Source organism: Rutidosis leptorrhynchoides, chromosome 7 (assembly GCF_046630445.1).
Source record: "Rutidosis leptorrhynchoides isolate AG116_Rl617_1_P2 chromosome 7, CSIRO_AGI_Rlap_v1, whole genome shotgun sequence".
NCBI classification, from domain to species: Eukaryota; Viridiplantae; Streptophyta; class Magnoliopsida; order Asterales; family Asteraceae; genus Rutidosis; species Rutidosis leptorrhynchoides.
In genome coordinates this window covers 28,405,979-28,429,819 of record NC_092339.1, presented here as the reverse complement: position 1 = coordinate 28,429,819, position 23,841 = coordinate 28,405,979, and the positions used below count along the sequence as shown (strand labels likewise).

The following is a 23,841-nucleotide window of genomic DNA, read 5'->3' as shown; positions in this document are numbered from 1 at the left end:
CAGTCAAGAACCACTAAAGGTAGTTATAAGCCTACTGAATTATAACACGTTATCAGCACGAAAAGCTTAGTGTAATTAAAAGATATCTCAAACGATCACGAATCACTAATCAAGGTATGAAATTATTAATAATTTTCAGACTCGAATATATCAAATTTTGGACTACTAACATTTATATTTATGTTATTTAAGTTATATATGGTCGGTTATATCACCTGAATTATATTTCTGTAATCTAACTTTTACTAACTTCACTAACATTTATATTTATGTTATTTAAGTTATATATGGTCGGTTATACCACCTGAATTATATTTCTGTAATCTAACTTTTACTAACTTCACTAACATTTATATTTATGTTATTTAAGTTATATATGGTCGGTTATACCACCTGAATTATATTTTCTGTAATCTAACTCTTATTAACTTCACTAACATTTATATTTATGTTAATAAGACCTCATGATTGTACGCAACACGTCATTTGACAACACGGTACTTTATGTACGCAACACGTCATTTGACAACACGGTACCATGGGTCGAGATTAATTCCGATCAATACGAATACGACGGGGTCTTTATATGTTATCTAACATTTATGATTACTTATGCAATTAATCATTATTTATTTCATGCATACTAATGTTTATTCTTAAATTTATAATTTTAAAAGTTAAAATAAAAAAAAATAGTTTGTATTTTTATTAAAAGTAAATCTTAAAAGTTAAAATAAGAAAAAGTAGTTTGTACTTTTATTAAAAGTAAATCTTAAAAGTTAAAATACAAAAAGTAGTTTGTATTTTTATTAAAAGTAAATCTTAAAAGTTAAAATAAGAAAAAGTAGTTTGTATTTTTATTAAAAGTATATCTTAAAAGTTAAAGTAAGAAAAAAAAGGGGATGGTAAAATGGAATAGTTTTTTGTCAAAAATGAAGTATTGAAAATGAAGTGGTCTCCTTCTATAACTAAAAAAAATATATATATACTTTTATCAAATGAATTTTTTTGTGGCCGACAATTTCAAACACGAGTCCGTGTTTAGTTTATCAAGAATATCTCTTGCTTTGGTGAAAGGTCACGATCACGATATCAGGTGTTGTGAAAGAATTAAAAAATTGGTCAAGTGGCCTTTTAAAAACTAGAAAAAAAAATTTAAACAAAATTTTTTTTTTATATATTTATAATTTACGGGTAACGTAAAAAAAAGGAAGTTTTTTTTTTAAAAAAAAAAACAAAGAAAGTGTTTAAATGAGTTTTACAGAAAGGGGGAAAGCAAAGTAAAAAAAAAAAACTTTTTTCCAAACAAAGGTAAATGAAAGTAGGACTTAATACAAGAAAAAAGTAAACATCTCCTAGACGTGATAAAATCTATCAATGATAAGTATTAGACTTGATGAGCTAAATGTGACAAAAATGTTTCAACATGTCTTATGTTAATTTTCTAAAATAAGTTATTATTATTCCGAGTTTAACACATATACATATGTTAATTAAAAACAACCTTTTTGTTCTTATGTAGTGTTGGGTTGCAATTTTGGTTGTATGCCATAATTCCATCCAGTAGAGTGACAATAGAAAACTTTTGATGATAATCAATAAAAAACTTTTTTCCAAACTTGTCAAATGTTTTGTTAAAAACGTGACCGTTGAAAAAAGGAGGTTGAATAATAAAACTTAAAAAACAAATTATTTTTTTAAGAGTGTGCATCAAAATGGCCCGTTTAATAATGGGGAGTAAAAATATAGTCAAATTGTTTCAACGAACAAGGGTTCAATTGGATGTCTCTTAAAAAAAATCCGCGGGTACGGGTGATGGATCCAATGGATCCGCATCCACGACCCGCGGGTGCTATCCCTAATTGTGACAAGTACAAATCAACTAAAAGTCTAAAAAATAAATGCTCTTATAGGGACCAAATGTTCACAATAATTGCCTAAGCTAGATATGAAACAAATAGTTCATAAAAAAAAAAAAAAGGTCGTTGTGCGTTTTCGGGATGATAGCCGAAATACACTTACAAAAGTAGGTCAGCCGTCAATTCTTTATGGCCATATCAACGTAGATCAATAAAATCATTTATGGTTTTGATAAAAGATTAATTAAAAATTAATTGTTTTTTTGGTCTTGGATTCTCGGTAACAAAAGCAAAGGTTGTATTTGGTTGCCACAACAAACAAGACTGTGATGACCCGGAAATTTCTGACCAAATTTAAACTTAATCTTTGTATGATTAACATTTTCGACACGATAAGCAAAGTCTGTAAAACTGAATCTCAAAATTTTTGAACTACTTTTATATATTTAAATACCTTTCGGTTGTTTTCGACGATTCACGAACAATTATATGTAAATAGATACATATATACTATAACTTGAAAAGGTAACAATGTATTAATTATTTGATACCGTACATTAAACTTATTGGTTTAAATATCTATTTGAATATATATGATAAGTTGAAATATTTATTATTAAAATTTATTTATAAATAACTTCCAATGTGTATTTAAAAAAACTGATTTATATATATTAAAAAGATATATACATATATATAATTTCAAGTTATTTAGTAAACGATAGTAACATTTCAAATTGCTACAGTACCCAAAATGCTACAGTGTTTTTGAAAATCACTATTTGCTACAGTGAAATTGACTTTGCTACAGTGAATTGCTACAGTAAAAATTGACTTTGCTACAATAACTTTGCTACAGTGGTATATTTACAGTAACTTTGCTACAGTGGTATATTTTATGGATGATTTAAGACTATATTTTGACAAAGGTACGATTCATGAAACGTAAAGTACAAGTTTTCTCAGCGTACGAAAGGGCGTTCGAAAAACCGGAACCGGGACATAAGTCGAGTGACAACGTACGACTTATCGGAACAAAAATTACAAGTCAACTATGCACGTGAATTTAATATAATATATAATTAATTAATTTAAATTATATATATTATATTTATATTTATTTTATATTATGTCGACAAGCTAGGAGCCAAAACAATGTGAGCTGTCCCTGGTCCTCATGCGAGTCGCATGGCCAGAAGGCCATTTCCATGCGAGTCGCATGACTCCAGATTTCAGGCCACATCTATAAATTTCAGTGTTTTCGCTCGATTTAAATCACACACATACACAAATATATATATACTCCGTAATATTATTTATTATTTATTATTTATTATTATTATTATTATTATTATTATTATTATTATTAATAAGATTATTATTAATCTTATTATTTTTTTTATTATTATTAGTGTTATTATTTTTGCGATACAAAAATAATAATGTACAAAAAAATATTACGACGGAGTGATGTCCAAGTAATTTTCAAAACGAGTTTCCGAGCGAGCTAGAGCTAAGGAAAATATGGGTTATTGCCAAGGAAATTATGGGTAATGTTCGGGGGTATTTTTGTGAATCAAACCTCGTGTTTATCATCTCCGATGCGTCTACGTGCTTTCCTGCAATATTGTATATCAATATTAAACTGTGAGTTTCATATGATCCCTTTTACTCAATATATTTTTGGGCTGAGAATACATGCGACTGTTTATAAATACTGAAAATACTAGATTTATATGCGTGAGTTTCATTACTCCCTTTTTATATATATTTTTGGGACTGAGAATACATGCGCTGTTTTACTAAATGGATACAAATACTAAAACTGATTTTGTGTGAGTTTCATAAGATCCCTTTTACTCTCTACATTTTTGGGCTGAGAATACATGCAAATGCTTTATTAACCGATATACAATATTTATATGCGTGAGTCTCATTTGCTCCCTTTTTAATTGCTTTTGCAATATATATTTTTGTGCTGAGAATACATGCACTTTATTTTAAACACAATGGATACAAGTACATACTAAATTCTACACTGAGTTTGAACCGAAAATCCCTTAGCTTTGGTAACTAGTAACTGCCAGTTATAAGAACTGATGGGCGCGAGTAGTAGTATATGGATCCATAGGGCTTGACATCCCCGTCCGAGCTAGAGCGCTAGCCTTTTAACGGACGTATGCTATTTGAGAAGCGTACACGTTGGTTTGCGTGTATTATTAAGATGATTATACAAAGGGTACAAATTATATATACGTTAAAGTTTAGTTACCAGGGTGCTCAATTTCGTAGAATATTTTGATAAACGTTTCTGGATGAAACAACTGAAATCTTGTGATCCACTTTTATATAATCTATTGATAAACATTTCTGGATGAAACAACTAAAATCTTGTGATCCACTTTTATATACAGATTATACGAAACACTAAAACTATGAACTCACCAACCTTTGTGTTGACACTTGTTAGCATGTTTATTCTCAGGTTTCCTAGAAGTCTTCCGCTGTTTGCTTAGATGTTAGACAAGCTATGTGCATGGAGTCTTGCATGACATATTTTTCAAGGAAACGTTGCATTCACCAAATCATCACCATGTATCTTATTTTGACTGCATTGTCAATGGAAGTACTGTTGTAAACTATTATTTATGGTGATTGTCTATATGTAGAAATCATTAGATGTCGAAAACCTTTGATTTAAATATTCATTTATGGTGTGCCTTTTCAAAAGAATGCAATGTTTACAAAACGTATCATAGAGGTCAAATACCTCGCAATGAAATCAATGAATGACGTGTTCGTCCATATGGATTTGGACCGATCGTCACAAAGACAGAGGTTGTTGACTTTTGTTGTTAAACATGGCACAAGTGAACAATAACAATAGATTATTGTTTTTGAAAAGAATAATGATGCGTTAATTTTATTGTATAAAATAAAATTAAAGAAAATGGTTTTCATTGATGACTATGAACAAAGGCAAACAAAGTGTTTGTGGTATTTGGTGATTAAAAAAAGTGCATCTAAAGCTTCTACTGAAAATAATATGCATCTAAAGCTTCTACTGAAAATTAATGTGCAAGGTACAACGTATAACTATATGGTCAAATTCATTTGAGCCTTCGGAGTCACAAGTATATGATGTATATATATATTACTCAATTAACAAAATAGTAAATCTAAATTAATTCATATGAATAGTAAAACGAAATTAATTAATTTACTATTCACATAAAAAAACGCAAATGATAAAAAGCGCATCGCATATGATAAGCGCATATGATAAAAAGCGAATATGATGAAAAGCACAACGCATATGATGAAAATCGCATATGATTAAAAGCGCATATGGTGAAAAACACAGCGCATATGATTAAAAGCGTATATGGTGAAAAGGATATATGATAAAAAAAAAAAAAACACATATGGTGATTTATAAAAAAAAAAAAAAAAACACATATGGTGATTAATGGAAAGCACATATGGTGATTAATGAAAAGTATATTGTGAAAAAGAATCACAAATGTTTCTTGAAAGAATTCAAGGTAAGATATATGAACCAATTCATTCATCATGTGAACCATTTTGATATTTCATGGTTCTAATAGACGCATCTAGCGGATGGTCTCATATTTGTATGTTATCAAGCCGTAATATGGCATTTGCAAAGTTTCTTGCATAAATTATTAAATTGAGAACACATTATTCTGATTACACCATTAAAAGGATGAGACTTGATAATGCTGGTGAGTTAACATCTCAAGCATTTAATGATCATTATATATCTACAGGGATTGTTGTTGAACATCCAGTTGCTCATGTGCATACACAAAATTGGTTTAGCTGAATCAATAGATAAACGCTTACAGCTAATAACTAGACAATTGATAATGAGTACAAATCTCTCAATATTTATATGTGGACATGTAAATTTACATGCTGCGACATTAATTCGCATTATACCATGTGGAAGTCGTAAATATTTTCACTTAATACTTGATTTTGGCCAAGAGCCAAATATTTTCTACCTTAAAATATTGGTTGTGCAGTGTATGTTCCAATTGTATCACCACAACACAATAAAATGGTTCTTCAAAGAAAGATGATAATATATTTTGGATATAAAACATCTTCAATCATAAGATATATTGAACCCATGATGGGTGATGTTTTTACAGCACGTTTTGCTGATTGTCATTTTAATAAAACATTGTTCCCTAGATTAGGGGGAGAAATAAAAATAAAAAATAAAATGATGCTTCATGATGTGAACATCAATTAAGGTATATTGAACTCGCACAAAAGAATGTGAAACTAAAGTTCAAAAATAATGCATATGCAAAAACTTGCAAATTAATTACTTTATGCATTTACAGATATAAAAAAGTGACTAAATCATATATACCAGCGATAAATGCTCCAGCTCGAACTGAAATTCCAAAAGCTGGCAATAATGTCACTGTTGAGTCTTTGCCACGCATCAAACGTGGAAGATCAATTGGTTCCGAAGATAAAAATCCTCGAAAAAGAAAATCAGCTGATAATGAGGTAAGAGAAAGTGTTCAAGAAGAACCACAAATCAATATTCCTTCTGCAGAGGATATTGATAAATGTAAATACTAAAATTGCGATAAATTATACAATATTATGGAACCGAAATGAAACTAAAATCTCTATGAGATATTTTCATATAATGTTACAATGACATCATGAATAAAGATGATGATCTGGAACTAAAATCTGTCATTGAATATACAAAATGGACATGATTGAGCTCAATGGAAAGGAGCAATAAGAGCTGAATTAGAATCGCTCGATAAAAGAAAAGTTTTCGGATCAATCGTTATCACTTTTAAAGATGTGAAACGTATGGGATACAAATGAATTTTTATCCGAAAAGAAATGTGCAAATGAAGTTACAAGGCAAAACTAGACTTGTGACTCAATATTTCCCACAAAGACCAGAAATAAATTAGGAGGAAAAATTATCCTCCTGTAATGGATACAATTACTTATTAGATACTTAATCAACCTGGTAGTTATTTAAATGCATCTCATGAATGTTGTTACTACTTATCTGTATGGATCACTTAATAGTGATATATATGAATATACCTAAAGGGTTAAGGTATCATAAGCATCTAATGTAAAACCCAAGGGAATATATTCCATTAAATCACAAAGATTTCTAAGTGGGTTTATACAAACGGGACGTATGTGGTATAACCGATTAAATGACTACTTGATAAAAAAAAGGGTATAAATATAAACTTATTTTGCACGTATGTTTTATAAAAACAATGTTCGGATATGAGATCGTAGTTGTTTATGTCAATGTTCTTAACATCATATGAACAAATAAAGAGATCTATGAAATCATTCAACTTCTAAAGAATTATTTTGAAATGAAAGATCTTGAAAAAACCAAGTATTACCTTGGATTGCAAATTGAGCATATGCCTAATGGTTTACTTGTACATCAAACAACTTATACCGAAAAGATTTTAAAACATTTTTTTTTAAAGACAAACTCATTGTTGTTAGATCACTCAATATTGACACTGATCTATTTCATCCCTGCGAAGATCATGAAAATTTTAACAGATCGAAAGTTCTATATTTTAGTGCAATTGAGGTTCTTATGTATCTTATAGATTATACAAGATCTGACATTTCTTTTGCAGTTAATTTGTTGACAAGGTTCAGCTCAGCCCCTACCAAAAGACATTGGAATGGGATCAAACAAATAGTTTGATACCTTCGGGGAACTACTGATTTATAATTATTTTATTCTAACGAATCAAAACAAGATTTGGTTGGTTATGCAGATGCAGGTTATTTATCTGATCCACATAAAGCTAAATCTCAAAATGGATATGTATTCCTAAATGGAGGTACCGCAATATCATGGCGTTCTCAAAAACAAACACTTGTTGCAACATCATCAAATCATGCCGAAGTAATTGCATTACATGAAGCCAGTCGGGAATGTTTTTGGTTGAGATCAATGACACAACTCATTACTGATTCTTGTGGACTAGAACGCAATAAAAGTTCAACAACTATCTATGAAGATAATGTAGCTTGCATAACACAGATGAAAGAAGGGTATATCAAAAGTGACCGAACAAAACACATACCCCCTAGAATTTTCTCATACACTCAAAATCTCATTAAGGACAACCAGATTGAAATGAGATATGTTCAGTCTAGCAAAAACTCTGCTGACTTTTTCACCAAAGCACTTCCAACTGCTATTTTCATAACACACGTTCATAATATTGGCATGAGGCATGTTCAGAAGATGTAACAACTCAGGCGTTGCCTACTTGAGGGGGAGTCAACTCTATGCTGCACTCTTTTTCCCTTAGCTAAAGTTTTATCCCAAAGGGTTTTCTTTAGCAAGGTTTTTAACGAGGCAGTACTAGTTATTCACTAATAAAATTATCATCCAAGAGGGAGTGTTATAAAAGTAATAATTGGATGATAATTTTATTATTATTATAGATATTGCATAGTATATTTTTTTGAGTATAAATAGGTGTGTTGAGTTAGAGTTTATGGGATGTATTTTTTTGGTTAACAAAAACACTCTCTCTCTCTAGATTCTAAATGCCACCAAACTCTCATTGTACATTTTTCTATAAATAAAAAACCAATTACTCATACCTTTTGTTCAACCTTTGTTTTCTCAGTTTTACAGTATCTCTATCTCTATATACCTTCTACAGTCAAGAACCACTAAAGGTAGTTATAAGCCTACTGAATTATAACATATATATATATATATATATATATATATATATATATATATATATATATATATATATATATATATATATATATATATATATATATATATATATATATATATATTGTGTTGTTGACTAACTAGCTTTTTTAACTTGTGCTCAATAATCTTCTTCGCATGCCTTTTTAATAGTATTCCGTATTTAAATTATATCACTTGAAGTAATAGGTAGACTTGGACTAGCTGGTGATCTACTTTCTGCTGTAAAGACTGAAAAAGAAATAGTATTAAACATAAAAGCCACCGTCCCATCATGTAAAAGTTGAATCTGAATCTTGGTAATAGAATTACGCGTTTCGCGTATATCCTACGAGTTCCACGTAGATCTGAAGTTTACACCTTTCGTGTGATATCCTACGCGATCCGCGTATGTGTAAATTTGCAGTTTTTCGTCTTTTGTTCTCGGTTGATCGTTTGTTGACGTATATTGACTTGGAACTTTCATTTAAACTCTTTTTCTTCGATCATCTTGAACTTGCATATTTTTCGTCTTTTATTCTTGATTTCGGATAAACGTTTTCTCGATATATAATTGGTTTAATTCGTCGTTTATCGTCTTTTCTTCCAAATTTAACATGTGTATTACTTTCGTCGCTTTTCTCGTAAAATGTGAATCTAATGTCCTTGTAAACGATAAAAGAATATGAAATATAAATGATATTGCGTCGAAATATATGTATGTTTATAGTAATATCACTAACCGTCAACTCTCTCTTGTGACGAATTTATATGACTATATGAGTACGTATCTTCTCGAATGTTGAGTGGTTTATTATGGCACCGTGGAAAGGCAATTTTACGGTGGTGGAACATACGAATTTACGAATGTCTTTAGGCTGAAATCCTCAATTAAGGAAATATGAGGAAAGAGGTTTGAGTTCTTTAAATTAATTCATCACAGTACGTATGAAAGAAATATGATCAAAATAATGAAGGCTCGTAGAATTTGCATGATCAACGATTTACATTGCAATGCCGAAAACTTTTTGAATGACCCATTTACACTTGCTCGGTAACATCATATCTGAGTAAACTTTTTAACATTGCAATTTATGAAGGATCGTTAAGTTTATGAACAATTCAAACCTTTTTATAGAAAAATTGAAATATGGTATTGACGGTATTAATGATTAAAGATCAATATCAATTCTTAATTTACACAATTTTGATACTAGAGGATTCGGTACCGGAACTCCTGATACTATGTGGTCCATATTAGGTAAACATATAATGTAAAAAAGATAAATTGCTATCTTTTCACATTCGAGGAAAAAATATATAGATTTATTATTCTTAACTCTGTTAAGAGCTTTACTAATCCATTTGTTTTTTCTTATTAATTATTAGACAAGTCTTCACATATGTATTACACTAGTGAAATGACCAGTGGAACTACGGGTTTGTTTAAATGAAACAGTTTAATGATGGTATAAAGTGAATTTAAACGCTAAAGTCATTTAGTTTAATGACCCGACGGATTCCGACTAAGAAACTTCTCGTTGTTTTTTACAAACACATTTGATGTACCCAACTTGGCCGGAACAAATGAATTACATTTATTCTCTCAACACCATCTTTCAATTTTCATCACAATTACTATTTTCCTTGTCATAAAAGTCTACATTAGAATATTTTATTGAGACGTGTATTTCGTATACATATATAACGTAGTTAATCTCGTAAAGAGAACTCGTATTTGAATTTGAATAATAATAATAATATAATAATAATTAATAATTAATGAGAGTGAATTTTTTAAACATGAAATAATAAATAAGTAGATTTAATTTAATTAGTTATTAATTAGATTAATGACATCACTTTAAGGGCTTAGATTTTTTTCTTTTTCTTTTTGATTTTTTCTTAACAAAGGAATTAGCCTAATAATAACATCATCATTATAGGATTTTAATAGAAACTATAGATTCGAGAGATATTATGTGGTAAATGTTTAAACTTATATCTACTGAATGAAATATGCAATATGTAAATATTAATGATGTAACAACAATTTTATCTAAATTAAAGTGTTAGTTTAACTACTATAAGACTTTTGCCAAGTTAATGAGCAATAAACGAGTAAGCAATGAAAACTAGAAATGTAAGATTTATGTACTATATGGTATTGGTATCAAAAAATAGATACGAACATCGAACCAGTACTGTTACCATTATATTCAGTACGATATTTGAAAAAGGATTTGATCATTTTGCAGAATCAACACTATGCAATTCGGTATGATATTGGTGTCGATACCATCCCTACAAACTTCATGTCCTTCCATATTTTTGTTGATTCAATTAAATTCGATTAAAGTACATTTATCATATGCATAAACTTGTTAATCAAGTATCACAAGACAATGTAATGTTTAGTAATATTCTCATAAGAAGTTTTATGTTCAAACTGCAACGAATCTTATAGTGGCTACTAGAAAAAGTTAAAAACGATTAGAAAATAACCTAATTATGGTACCTATATACAAGTAAAAATATCCACTCTTACCATCCAATTATCCAATTAAATGTTCTCATGGTTCACACAATCCAATTTATGGTTATCCAATTAAAATAAATAAAAGAAACATGTACTCCGTTGTATAAAACCGAAAATCCTTACCTAACTTAAAATTTTCATATATAAAGTCATGTCAAGCCTCATAATTTCTACAAAATTCTTTCTCGTTAACATTCTTATTCTTATCTTAATTTTTTTTTTTTTTTTTTTTTTTTTTATCAATGGACGATCAATACGTCCTCATCGTTGATTCCTCCTCCGACGAAACAACCGTCGTGACACACAAATCTCCACCAAAAGAACAATGTAACACAGTCCACATTATCATCACATTAGCCCTTTTCGCTATCATCATCGGCGCAATACTATCAACTATGGTCGCTAACATCGAACCCTCAGATCCTAATCCTCCAAGCATTAACTCAATTTGCTCGATTGGACATGATCCTGATTCATGTTTCACTGACATGTCATCCATCCCTAGTTCTCATCCAGAATTGATCTTCAATTTAACGTTGAAACTAGCGTTAAACGAGGTTACAAACATTTCGTCGTTATTAACAACCTTAATTTCGACTTCTAATCAACTACAAGATGTTTACGCGTTAAATGATTGTGTGAGTTTGTTTAATGATGCCGTGAGTCAGCTTAATAGGTCAGTTGACACAATATGTAATGGTAATGCATATAATATTAATAATGTGTTGTTGAATGAGAAAAAAGTGTCGTATTTGAAGTCGTGGATTAACGTTGCGATGAACGATCAGGAGATGTGTGTGGATGGATTAGAAGAGATGAGATCGACGGTTGTGGATAGAGTGAAGGTGAAGATGAAGAGATCGAGTGCGTATATGAGTATGAGCTTATTGATACTCGATTATTATGAGAATAAAACGGTAGTTGGTTGGTTAGTTAATCGGTTTTCATTTGTATTGAGGTACACAGGATTGATATAGTGATTGAATTGAATGAAATTTTGTTGTATGAAATTAAATTTTGCAAATTGTATATGTTCTTTGTTTTGTTGTTTAAGTGACAACGATATACTTTGTAAACTTATTACTCTTTAATTTTGAGGGGATATGAATTCATGTTATCTTATTATCTCGCTTTTTGGTTGATCCTAAGTTCCTAATGTTATGTGGAATTAAATATTATTCATACTTAAAATATTGAATAAACATGTTCTACCAACTATAAATCACCATGAATAGTTGAGGGTCAAATCTTGACCTATTATAAAAACAACTACTAAACATGAACATCGAGTGAGTGAGTTTGGCATCAGAGTTTACAAGACCTTATATATGTCTTCCTATTAGCTCAATTTTATTTCAATATTTTGAAAAGACATTTCCAAAATTAAGAAAAATAAAATTAAAATGTTAGACCGTATTTCTTTAAAAAAAAAATATTTATGATAATCAAAACCCAAATTCTCTCGGCCCAAACTTTTGAAAGTCGCTCGGCCCAAAAGCACTTCCAATTAGTAAAAAAGAATTTATATACTAATAATCTAATATGTAAAACTCAAAAGTTGGGCCCAAAACACCGATTATGATGAAAAATACTCTGTGATGTAAAAGATCAAATATCAGATATACATGGAATATACCTACACTATTAGTAACAACAAAACAAAAGGTAATAGAAAATGATTAATGATTAAACGTGTCCAAATCCTGGTTACACCATCATTATAAAAAGTTAATCAAGCGCGACACAATAAAATCGATGTTCTGTATCAACTAATCAACTATTAATGATTTATATTCCTTTCGGTTTACCTACATAATCAATACTAAATTCATGATATGCACCCTAACTTATTTCATGCTATAAAATAAAAATAATATTTCATCCTTCTCGGTATAATAAGTGTTTACAATTGATTTTTCAAAATCTTTAATTGTCAACTTTGAGTGTAAATATTTTTATTTGTATTATATAATATTTAATAAAAATTATAAGGATGTAGACACATTTAAAATTCAATTCATTCACATATTTTTCATCATATACTATATAACATTAATAAAAATATTTACAATAAAATTTGACAATAAAGATTTTTAAAAATCAATAGTGAACACTTATAATAGGACAGATAAAGTATATAATACTCCGTAGTTAGTGAAACACCCAATAGTTTAACACACACGAACATGATCAAAGACGGAAGAAATACAATGAATCAAAGTAATCGATAAATTGTATTAATAAACACCGAACAAACAATCGTTTGACAAATGAAACATTGGTTGATCAGTGAGAGATCAAACATTTCCTCTCCCCAATCTCTGAATCGCCGCAACAACTCGTGCAATAGGGTTCCCAAACTCTTAACCCTAAAACGTAAAATGAACAGATATACATATATACATGCAGCCCGTTCGCACGAACGCAATTGTTGTACAATGAGTCCTTCATTTGTACGAATGAAGGTTATATGGACATGACCTTGATTCACATGAATAAGACTTCCATTCGTGCGAATGAACACTCAATTCGCTTAAGTTTCTGGAAATGACCAGTTTCATGCGTTTATGATAATGCTAAAAAGGAACATATATTTAGTATCAATATCCTTCCAATATGTAAAGCTTTTAGTAACTATTGTTCTATTTTTATGTAATAATCGTTTAAATAAATAAGTGCGAAAACAAAAGAAGAAAACGACGATTTGAAGACGCAAATGACCAAAAAGCTCAAATGTACAAGATATAATTCAAGTGGTTCAATTTATTGATAAGAAACGCCTAAAAATGACAAGAGTACAAGCCGCGAAAAGCAAAGTACAAGATATCTAAGCGTACGAAAAGGCGTTCGAAAATTCGAAACTGAGACATAAACCGAGCATCAACGTACAACTCAACGGAGCTAAAATTACAAGTCAACTATGCACAAGAATATAATATAATATATATAAAATTATATAAAATTATATGTTATTATATTATATATTATAATATTCAGCAGCCCACGTTTAACTCAATTTGGTGAGCTGGAATCCGAAGCACCGTACTCGCGGAGCTGTAAGGCACAAAAGTACCGCACTCGCGGAGCTGTACAATTTAAAGTGGGTCTATAAAAGCTCACGCATTCTGCTCAAATTCTACACGCCTTTTTCTTTTCCTTTCTTTCAATCTATCGATATATATATATATATATATATATATATATATATATATATATATATATATATATATATATATAATTTTAATTTTAATTTAAGTTTAATAATAATTGGGTTACTGTAAGAAATATTTTACGGGTTTTAAAGTCGGAACTCTGTCCGTGTAACGCTACGCGATTAAATACCACTGTAAGCTATGTTATTCCTTTTTAAATTAATGTGTCGTAACTAAGTTATTATTATGCTTATTTGAGCCGAAGTAATTGTGATGTTGGACTAAATATTAAGATGTGGTTATTGGATTTTGTACCATAATTCGGGTTTGGACAAAAGACCTACACTTGTGAACATTGGACTATGACTATTAATAGATTAGGGATATTGTCTAATTGAGCGACAACTCATTGGAACCTGTTGAACCTATCTTCAAATTAGTTAATCTAATAATTATTAAAATGATTACAAATGTCCTATTTAGTGACGTTTATACGACATTGTTTACAATCATTTAATTAATCAATTGGATTGGGTAATTGATTATTCATTATGGCCAAAGGAATAAATTAATGTATCATGGATCAATTAAAACAGAGGTAGATTACATACAAGGATAATTGGTGTAATTGTTAACAAAGTATTAAAACCTTGGATTACACGCAGTCGATAACCTGGTGTAATTATTAACAAAGTATTAAAACCTTGTTACAGTTCGAATCCCTAATTAATTGGAATATTTGACTTCGGAAATAAGGTTAATTTGACGAGCATTTTATAATTATGACCGATGGACTATTATGGACAAAAACCAGATAGGTATCAAATAAACCAGGACAAAGGACAATTAACCCGGGCAACAATTAATTAAAATCAAAACGTCAAACATCATGATTACGGAAGTTTAAATAAGCATAATACTTTTATTTCATATTTCATTGTACCTTTATTTACTGTCATTTCAATTACTGCAATTTACTTTATCGCAATTTAAATTCTGTCATTTATATTATCGTCATTTATCTTTACGCTTTATTTAAAATCGACAAACCGGTCATTAAACGGTAAAAACTTGAGGGACAAACCGGTTTATTTAAATTTCTTTTAAGGTGTAGGTATTGTAACATCCCGCATTTTCCGTTAAATTATTTTAACGCCCGTTTTTTTTTTATATAATATCTTCCGTTATCTAAATTCGTACCTTTCGTTGACTAACGTACTAATATTTCCGTTATTTAATTATAACATCACTCGTCTACTCGAGCGTTTTTAAAATAATTCGTTTGGTTAATTCTCGCACCCGACTACAAACTTGAGGGACTAAACTTGCCAAGAGGGCAAAGGGATGACTAGGTCAACTTGTCAACCTTCACCCTCCTCCATTCATTTCATCCTCCCCATTTCATTACTTCCATTTTTATTCTCTCAAACCCTCAAACACAAAATCATCATCTAAATCCAATCTATCAAGCTTGCAACAAAACAAATTACATATTTGGAATCCTCTCTTCATCCTCTACAATTTGATACCAACTTCATCTCGTTTGGGTAACATTTCTAAAACTCTAGATTTCTCTAAATTCGTGTTTTTAATTTGAAATGGTGTTAGTTAGTGTCTATGGCTCGTGTCTAGCATGAATACATGTTTTGTTTGCTCGATTTGTTATTTTGAGTAACTAGTTTGAACTTTTGAAATGGGTGTGCTTAATCTTGAGTTTTGGATGATTAAATATTGTTAAATTGTTAAGGTTCATGTTTTAATTGTGTTACTAGTATCACTAGCTTTATTTTGATGTATAGGTTGATTAAGAAAACTTCAACCACATGAATATTGATTTTGTGAGTTTTGGTTAGGGTTTGATAACTCTTAAAATGGACTTTTGATGATTTGAATGCCATGAAATATTGTTGGTAAGTATTTGGTTGGATTTTATGCTTGATTACCTTCGAAACGGCATATCATACATGTAAATTGGTTGCCCAAATCATGAAATGCATTTTGCGAACTTGAGACTTTGATTATGAACATTTAATGATCACTTGACGAGTTTTCGGCTATTGTAAATGATGTCATTGTTTGATGATATGTGTTTAGTTATATTCCTTGTCAAAATACCTTTCCGATGACATAAGATACATGCTTTAATCATTTGCGGATCATAAATTGTGAATGTTTGATGTTTGATTCGTGCATTTGTGTGATTTCAGCAAAGCAGGCCTGAGTACCATTTTGGACGCCGTCCAACCTTTGGGACGCCGTCCAGTCCTTCATTTCTGGACGCCGTCCAGCCTTTTTGGACGCTGTCCAGATGGCCTATCAGGTGCTGTCCAACTTGGTCTTTTTACGAAAAATATTTGCTATGCTACGCACCTCCGATTCACATGTAACTTGTTCTAACATGCTCATATATGATTAAAAACCTCAGAAAAATAGTTCGAGACCCGACCCGAACGTGTTGACTTTTTCGTTGACTTTGACCCGACCAAAGTTGACTTTTAATCAAACTTAACCAAATGTTTGTTCAATCGTTCTAACATGCTTTTATACTTGTATTTTTCATGAAACGTGACAATTTGACTCACACGCTATAGTAATCGAGTCATAACGATCCATAGGACTAATTGAACACATTTCGCCCGACCTTGTGTCGTAACCGGTTAATTGATACAACTTACTTGTTTAGGTCAAGGCTAAGCAACTTTCATGCACACGTTTACTTTGTGAAGTACATTTATACTCGTGCACTCGAGGTGAGATCATAGTCCCACCTTTTCAACAACTTTTTATACTTTTAAATTGTGGGCTGAGAAACATATACTTTGTTACATTTTGTACTACTTACTTTAATACTTTGAATGCAAGTACGATGAAACAAACATTCCACAGCGAGTTAGAACAAAAATCCTCAATTCGATTATCATTAGTTACACTTGCAGGGTGTAAGCGAGAACTTATATTGTGTGGCCATACGGGTTTGAAAAACCCTAGTTTCGGACGGTTCGCTACCGTCTACGGATGAAATATATTTTCGAGAAACAGTGTATGTTCTAACACTATTGTGATGGGGTTCTATGGAAGGAAACGTTAAGTCTTGATAATTGAGTGCTCGCGAACATACTTTTGGAATGCAAATGATTTTGATAATCAACGTTAAGGGAATACTAAATCTTGTGGTTCAAAAACAGTATTTATTACAAACACCTATGATTTCACCAACGTTTTTCGTTGACAGTTTTCTATATGTTTTCTCAGGTTCATACATGACTATTTGATACATGCTTCCGCGTACACTCATACTTGCTTGGGGTCAAGCATACACACATGCATACGCTAGTGATAGCACCTTTGGATTCAAACATATTTGTTTACATACTTACGCTATTTATAGCAACTATGATTTTAAACTAATTATGTCACAAGTTATATCATTTATACTTTACTACTTTTGTAAACTTAAACTTGTTGTTGATCCGTTTGGTAAACTAAACTTTGTAAGTTTTGTACGTTACGAATGAATGCGACATAATTTTGGTCAAACGTGTCTCATATAAGGACTACGACCACGTAACGGGACCTAAATTAACGGCGCCGTCAATGACGATTTTGTCGGGTCGTTACAGATGGTATCAGAGCGTTGGTTGTAGGGAAATAGGATATGCATTAGTGTGTCTCACAGAGTCGTTAGGACACATTAGTGAATCTAGACTACAACCGGATAGTTAACCATTGCATTCTGACATACATTTGCTATAGATAGCACTTACTTGACTACTTGTACATTATACTTGAATCATTCTTAGGCAAACTTTTTAATGGCACCAAACTTTCATCATACGAATCCGTATTCTGCCACTTTCTGGTAACACACGTAAATTCAAAATTCATACTCGTAAGGATGACGATGACTTCATTAGTCACACTTGTTCGGGAACTCTGTCTCCTAGATTGTTATTCGCCACCGTTTCAACTTACTATCAGGGTCACACCGGTGTTCCTTACTATCTACCACTTCTTGTTACTACCATCACTACTCTAGGTGAGTATCGTCATCACTATTTATCACTACGGTTGCGTACTATTCGTTATCATGATTCGTTACACTTCTCGTACCGGAATACATTATTGTTTGACTTGAATCGCATTGACGTGAAAAATCATTTATACACTTCCCCCGGGAAAACGCTTCTTCAGAGTTGCACTAATTCTTTTGATTAAATACGAAGCACGTTAGTGATGTCGCTATACTTTATTCATTCTAAATCTTTATGATTATGCGAACATGAATCTATGGAGTGATGTAGGAATGGAGGTATGAGTTAGCGTAATATAACGACACTCGATCAACGTGGTTATATTACGGTAGGTCATACCAAAGTTCTAATGACACGTGATGGTGGTTGGACTCGATCAACCTAATCACCACCATGTGGCATGTACATGACTTCATTTTTCTTGTTGGATATCCAAAAACTCCGAGAATATTGATAACAACCATACCCGGGACACATCGTCGATTATTGTCGAACCATATTTATGCTTCCAAATGAATGACAAATTCTTTCAACTTCAAAACGTATGTTACACGTGTATACTATCTCGTTTTCGCACAGTTTTATCGACGAACTACAATATGCTTGTTATGCTCACATCGAGGCGAAAATTTATCTCGCATCACACTCATACTTCCGATTCAGGAAATTTTCTATCTAAATTCTCAATGGAAGGAGAGACTCTTCACGTTATACTAGTATTCGCCACGAGGGGGAATATTCCTAACGAATGTTTTTCGGAAACCGATAAATCTTCCGCGGCGTGAAATTCTTGAGAAACAGAAACTCGTTCCAACAAACGTTTTCAAGTCCTAACAAACTTGTTCAAATATACCTTACAGAAATGTACCTCGTTTCGGATCGAGGTGCTCGTTTCACTTCTAGACTTACAAAAAGCCTCGGGACCACGTTTAAACATGAGTACAACACATCAACCACATCCTGAAGGACCAAACAAACATACGATTCAAACTTTGGAAACCATAATACGAGTTCGTGTTATCGACTTCAAATTTACTTGAGGAAAAGTACTTGCCTTTAGTCAAATTCTCTTACTACATAATTTTTCATTCGAGTATTAACGCCACACTTTTCTAGGACCCGTATAGCCGCAATTGTTGTTTTCTTAAATTGTTGAACCGAAGTAGGTGACAAGCAAACCACCGGACCCGAACTCATTCATGAAACAACCGAAAAATTATTCAAATTCAAGAAAGGCTCAAGACGGCCCGTAGTTGCCAAAAGAGCTACATCGATGTTAGACGTAAACATTTCAAATTCCAAGTGGGTAACCACGTAACGTTAAAATTCACACCTTGAAAAGGTGTAATCCATTTCGGGAAACGTAGAAAGCTAAATCTGCAATATTTTGCTCCTTTGAAAATCTTGGGGCATACTGGGCCCGTTGCTTACCGTTTCAAACTCCCAACTGAACCGAATTCCGTTCGTCCTACATTCCATGTATCACACTTAAAGCAGTGGCTTGCCGAACAAGAACTTGTTATCCTCTTCGACGAGCTTACTATCGGTGATAAACTTTACTCCCTAGGAGAACCGGTTGAAACTATAAATCGTGAAACCAAACTCTGAGACGACGTGAAATCCCGACTGTCAAGTTCGTTGAAATACCCAAGGAAGTACCTTAACTTATTCGTAGAATTTGCAACGCGAGGTTTCGAAGAAGAAACAACAACTACTACTTCCAACTAAATTTCGGGACAAAATTTCTTTTAAGGTGTAGGTAATGTAACATCCCGCATTTTTCTGTTAAATTATTTTAACGCCCGTCTTTTTTTTTTAGATAATATATTTCGTTATCTAAATTCGTACCTTTCGTTGACTAACGTACTAATATTTCCGTTATTTAATTATAACATCACTCGTCTACTCGAGCGTTTTTAAAATATTTCATTTGGTTAATTCCCGCACCCGACTACAAACTTGAGGGACTAAACTTGCCAAGAGGGCAAAGGGATGACTAGGTCAACTAGTCAACCTTCACCCTCCTCCATTCATTTCATCCTCCCCATTTCATTACTTCCATTTTTATTCTCTCAAACCCTCAAACACAAAATCATCATCTAAATCCAATCTATCAAGCTTGCAACAAAAAAAATTACATATTTGGAATCCTCTCTTCATCCTCTACAATTTGATACCAACTTCATCTCGTTTGGGTAACATTTCTAAAACTCAAGATTTCTCTAAATTCGTGTTTTTGACTTGAAATGGTGTTAGTTAGTGTCTATGGCTCGTGTCTAGCATGAATACATGTTTTGTTTGCTCGATTTGTTGTTTTGAGTAACTAGTTTGAACTTTTAAAATGGGTGTGCTTAATCTTGAGTTTTGGGTGACTAAATGTTGTTAAATTGTTAAGGTTCATGTTTTAATTGTGTTACTAGTATCACTAGCTTCATTTTGATGTATCGGTTGATTAAGAAAACTTCAAACACATGAATATTGATTTTGTGAGTTTTGGTTAGGGTTTGATAACTCTTAAAATGGACTTTTGATGATTTGAATGCCATGAAATATTGTTGGTAAGTGTTTGGTTGGATTGTATGCTTGATTACCTTCAAAACGGCATATCATACATGTAAATTGGTTGCCCGAATCATGAAATGCATTTTGCGAACTTGAGACTTTGATTATGAACATTTAATGATCACTTGACGAGTTTTCGGCTATTGTAAATGATGTCATTGTTTGATCATATGTGTTTAGTTGTATTCCTTGTCAAAATACCTTTCCGATGACATAAGATACATGCTTTAATCGTTTGCAGGTCATAAATTGTGAATGTTTGATGTTTGGTTCATGCATTTGTGTGATTTCAGCAAAGCAGGCCTAAGTACCATTTTGGACGCCGTCCAGTCCTTCATTGCTGGACGCCGTCCAACCTTTTTGGACGCCGTCCAGATGGCCTATCAGGTGTTGTCCAACTTGGTCTTTTTACGAAAAATGTTTGCTATGCTACGCACCTCCAATTCACATGTAACTTGTTCTAACATGCTCATATATGATTAAAAACCTCAGAAAAATAGTTCGAGACCCGACCCGAACGTGTTGACTTTTTCGTTGACTTTGACCCGACCAAAGTTGACTTTTAATCAAACTTAATCAAATGTTTGTGCAATCGTTCTAGCATGCTTTTATACTTGTATTTTGCATGAAACGTGACAATTTGACTCACACGTTATAGTAATTGAGTCGTAACGAGCCATAAGACTAATTGAACACATTTCGCCCGACCTTGTGTCATAACCGGTTAATTGATACAACTTACTTGTTTAGGTCAAGGCTAAGCAACTTTCATGCACATGTTTACTTTGTGAAGTACATTTATACTCGTGCACTCGAGGTTAGATCATAGTCCCACCTTTTCAACAACTTTTTATACTTTTAAATTGTGGGCTGAGAAACATATACTTTGTTACATTTTGTACTACTTACTTTTATACTTTGAACACAAGTACGATGAAACAAACATTCCACAGCGAGTTAGAACAAAAATTCTCAATTCAATTATCATTAGTTACACTTGCAGGGTGTAAGCGAGAACTTATATTGTGTGGCCATACGGGTTTGACAAACCCTCATTTCGGACGGTTCGCTACCGTCTACGGATGAAATATATTTTCGAGAAACAGTGTATGTTCTAACACTATTGTGATGGGGTTCTATGGAAGGAAACGTTAAGTCTTGATAATTGGGTGCTCGCGAACATACTTTTGGAATGCAAATGATTTTGATAATCAACGTTAAGGGAATACTAAATCTTGTGGTTCAAAAACATCGTTTATTACAAACACCTATGATTTCACCAACGTTTTTCGTTGATAGTTTTCTATATGTTTTCTCAGGTTCATACATGGCTATTTGATACATGCTTCCGCGTACACTCAAACTTGCTTGGGGTCAAGCATACATACATGCATACGCTAGTGATAGCACCTTTGGATTCAAACATATTTGTTTACATACTTACGCTATTTATAGCAACTGTGATTTTAAACTAATTATGTCGCAAGTTATATCATTTATACTTTACTACTTTTGTAAACTTAAACTTGTTGTCGATCCGTTTGGTAAACTAAAATTTGTAAGTTTTGTACGTTACGAATGAATGCGACATAATTTTGGTCAAACGTGTCTCATATAGGGACTACGACCACGTAACGGGACCTAAGTTAACGGCACCGTCAATGACAATTTTGTCGGGTCGTTACAATTATTAAGCCAGACATTAATGCGCCAGATTATGAAATCAAAGGACAAATCCTACACATGGTAACTAATCAATGTCAATATAGTGGTACACCAAAAGAAGATCCAAACGAACATCTTTGAACCTTTAATAGGATCTGTACTCTATTCAAAATCAGAGAAGTTGAGGATGAACAGATCTATCTCATGTTGTTTCCCTGGACTTTAAAGGGAGAAGCCAAAGATTGGTTAGAATTGCTACCTGAAGGGGCGATTGATACATGGGATGTTTTAGTTGAAAAATTTCTTAAAAGATTCTTTCCGGCATCTAAAGCCGTGAGACTTTAAGGAGAAATTGTTACGTTCACTCAAAAGCCAAATGAAACTCTATATGAGGCATGGACAAGATTCAGAAAGTTGTTGAGAGGATGTCCTCAGCATGGTTTAGATACTTATCAAATAGGACAAATATTCTACCAAGGTTGCGATGTTACTACACGAAAAGACATCAACACATCAGCTGGTGGTTCCATTATGAAGAAAACCGCAATCGAAGCTCACAAAATCTTTGATAACACAGCATCCCACTAGCATGAGTGGTATCAAGAAAAAGATATCTTTCGTTCATCTAAAGCGGCTAGAGCCGATTTTAGCCATGACTTTGATTCTGTTTTTGCAAAAATAGATGCTTTCGAAAGACGAATGGAAAAGTTGACTAAAGATATTCACGCAATACGAATCAGTTGTGAGCAATGCGGTGGACCACACTTAACAAAAGATTGTCACATTGAGTAAACGATGGAACAACGTGAGAATGTTTCCTACATGAACCAAAGGCCGGGAAATAATTATCAAAATAATTATCAACTACCAAGGCCAAACTTCAATCGAAATCAAAACATTCTTTACAATTCAAATGGACCCAACAATAACTCGTACATCCAACAAGGTCCGAATAACCAACTAACTCAAAACAACACTTTCAATCAACAAAGACCTAGCTTGTATAAACCACCACAACAAATCGAAGAGAAAAAGCCAAATCTAGAAGAAATGATGGCAAAGCTAATGGAATATCAAACACAATTTATTACATCTCAAACCCAAACAAATGAGAGGTTTGATCAGTCATTAAGAACTCAACAAGCTTCAATTTTGAATCTAGAAAAACACGTAGGTACTCTTGCTAGCATGATGAGTGAGAGGGAACAAGGAAAGCTACCGAGTAATACTGAAGTAAATCCTCGGAATGAGAATGTTAATATGG

General features: G+C 32.2%; 1 non-coding gene across 1 annotated transcript; it reads right to left on the bottom strand.

Annotated features, from left to right (window-relative positions):
• Positions 1-22,913: 22,913 nt before the first annotated feature.
• On the bottom strand, positions 22,914-23,020 carry LOC139860658 (small nucleolar RNA R71). The gene has a single exon (XR_011763288.1). It is a non-coding gene; the product is annotated as a small nucleolar RNA R71 (small nucleolar RNA).
• Positions 23,021-23,841: the final 821 nt, after the last annotated feature.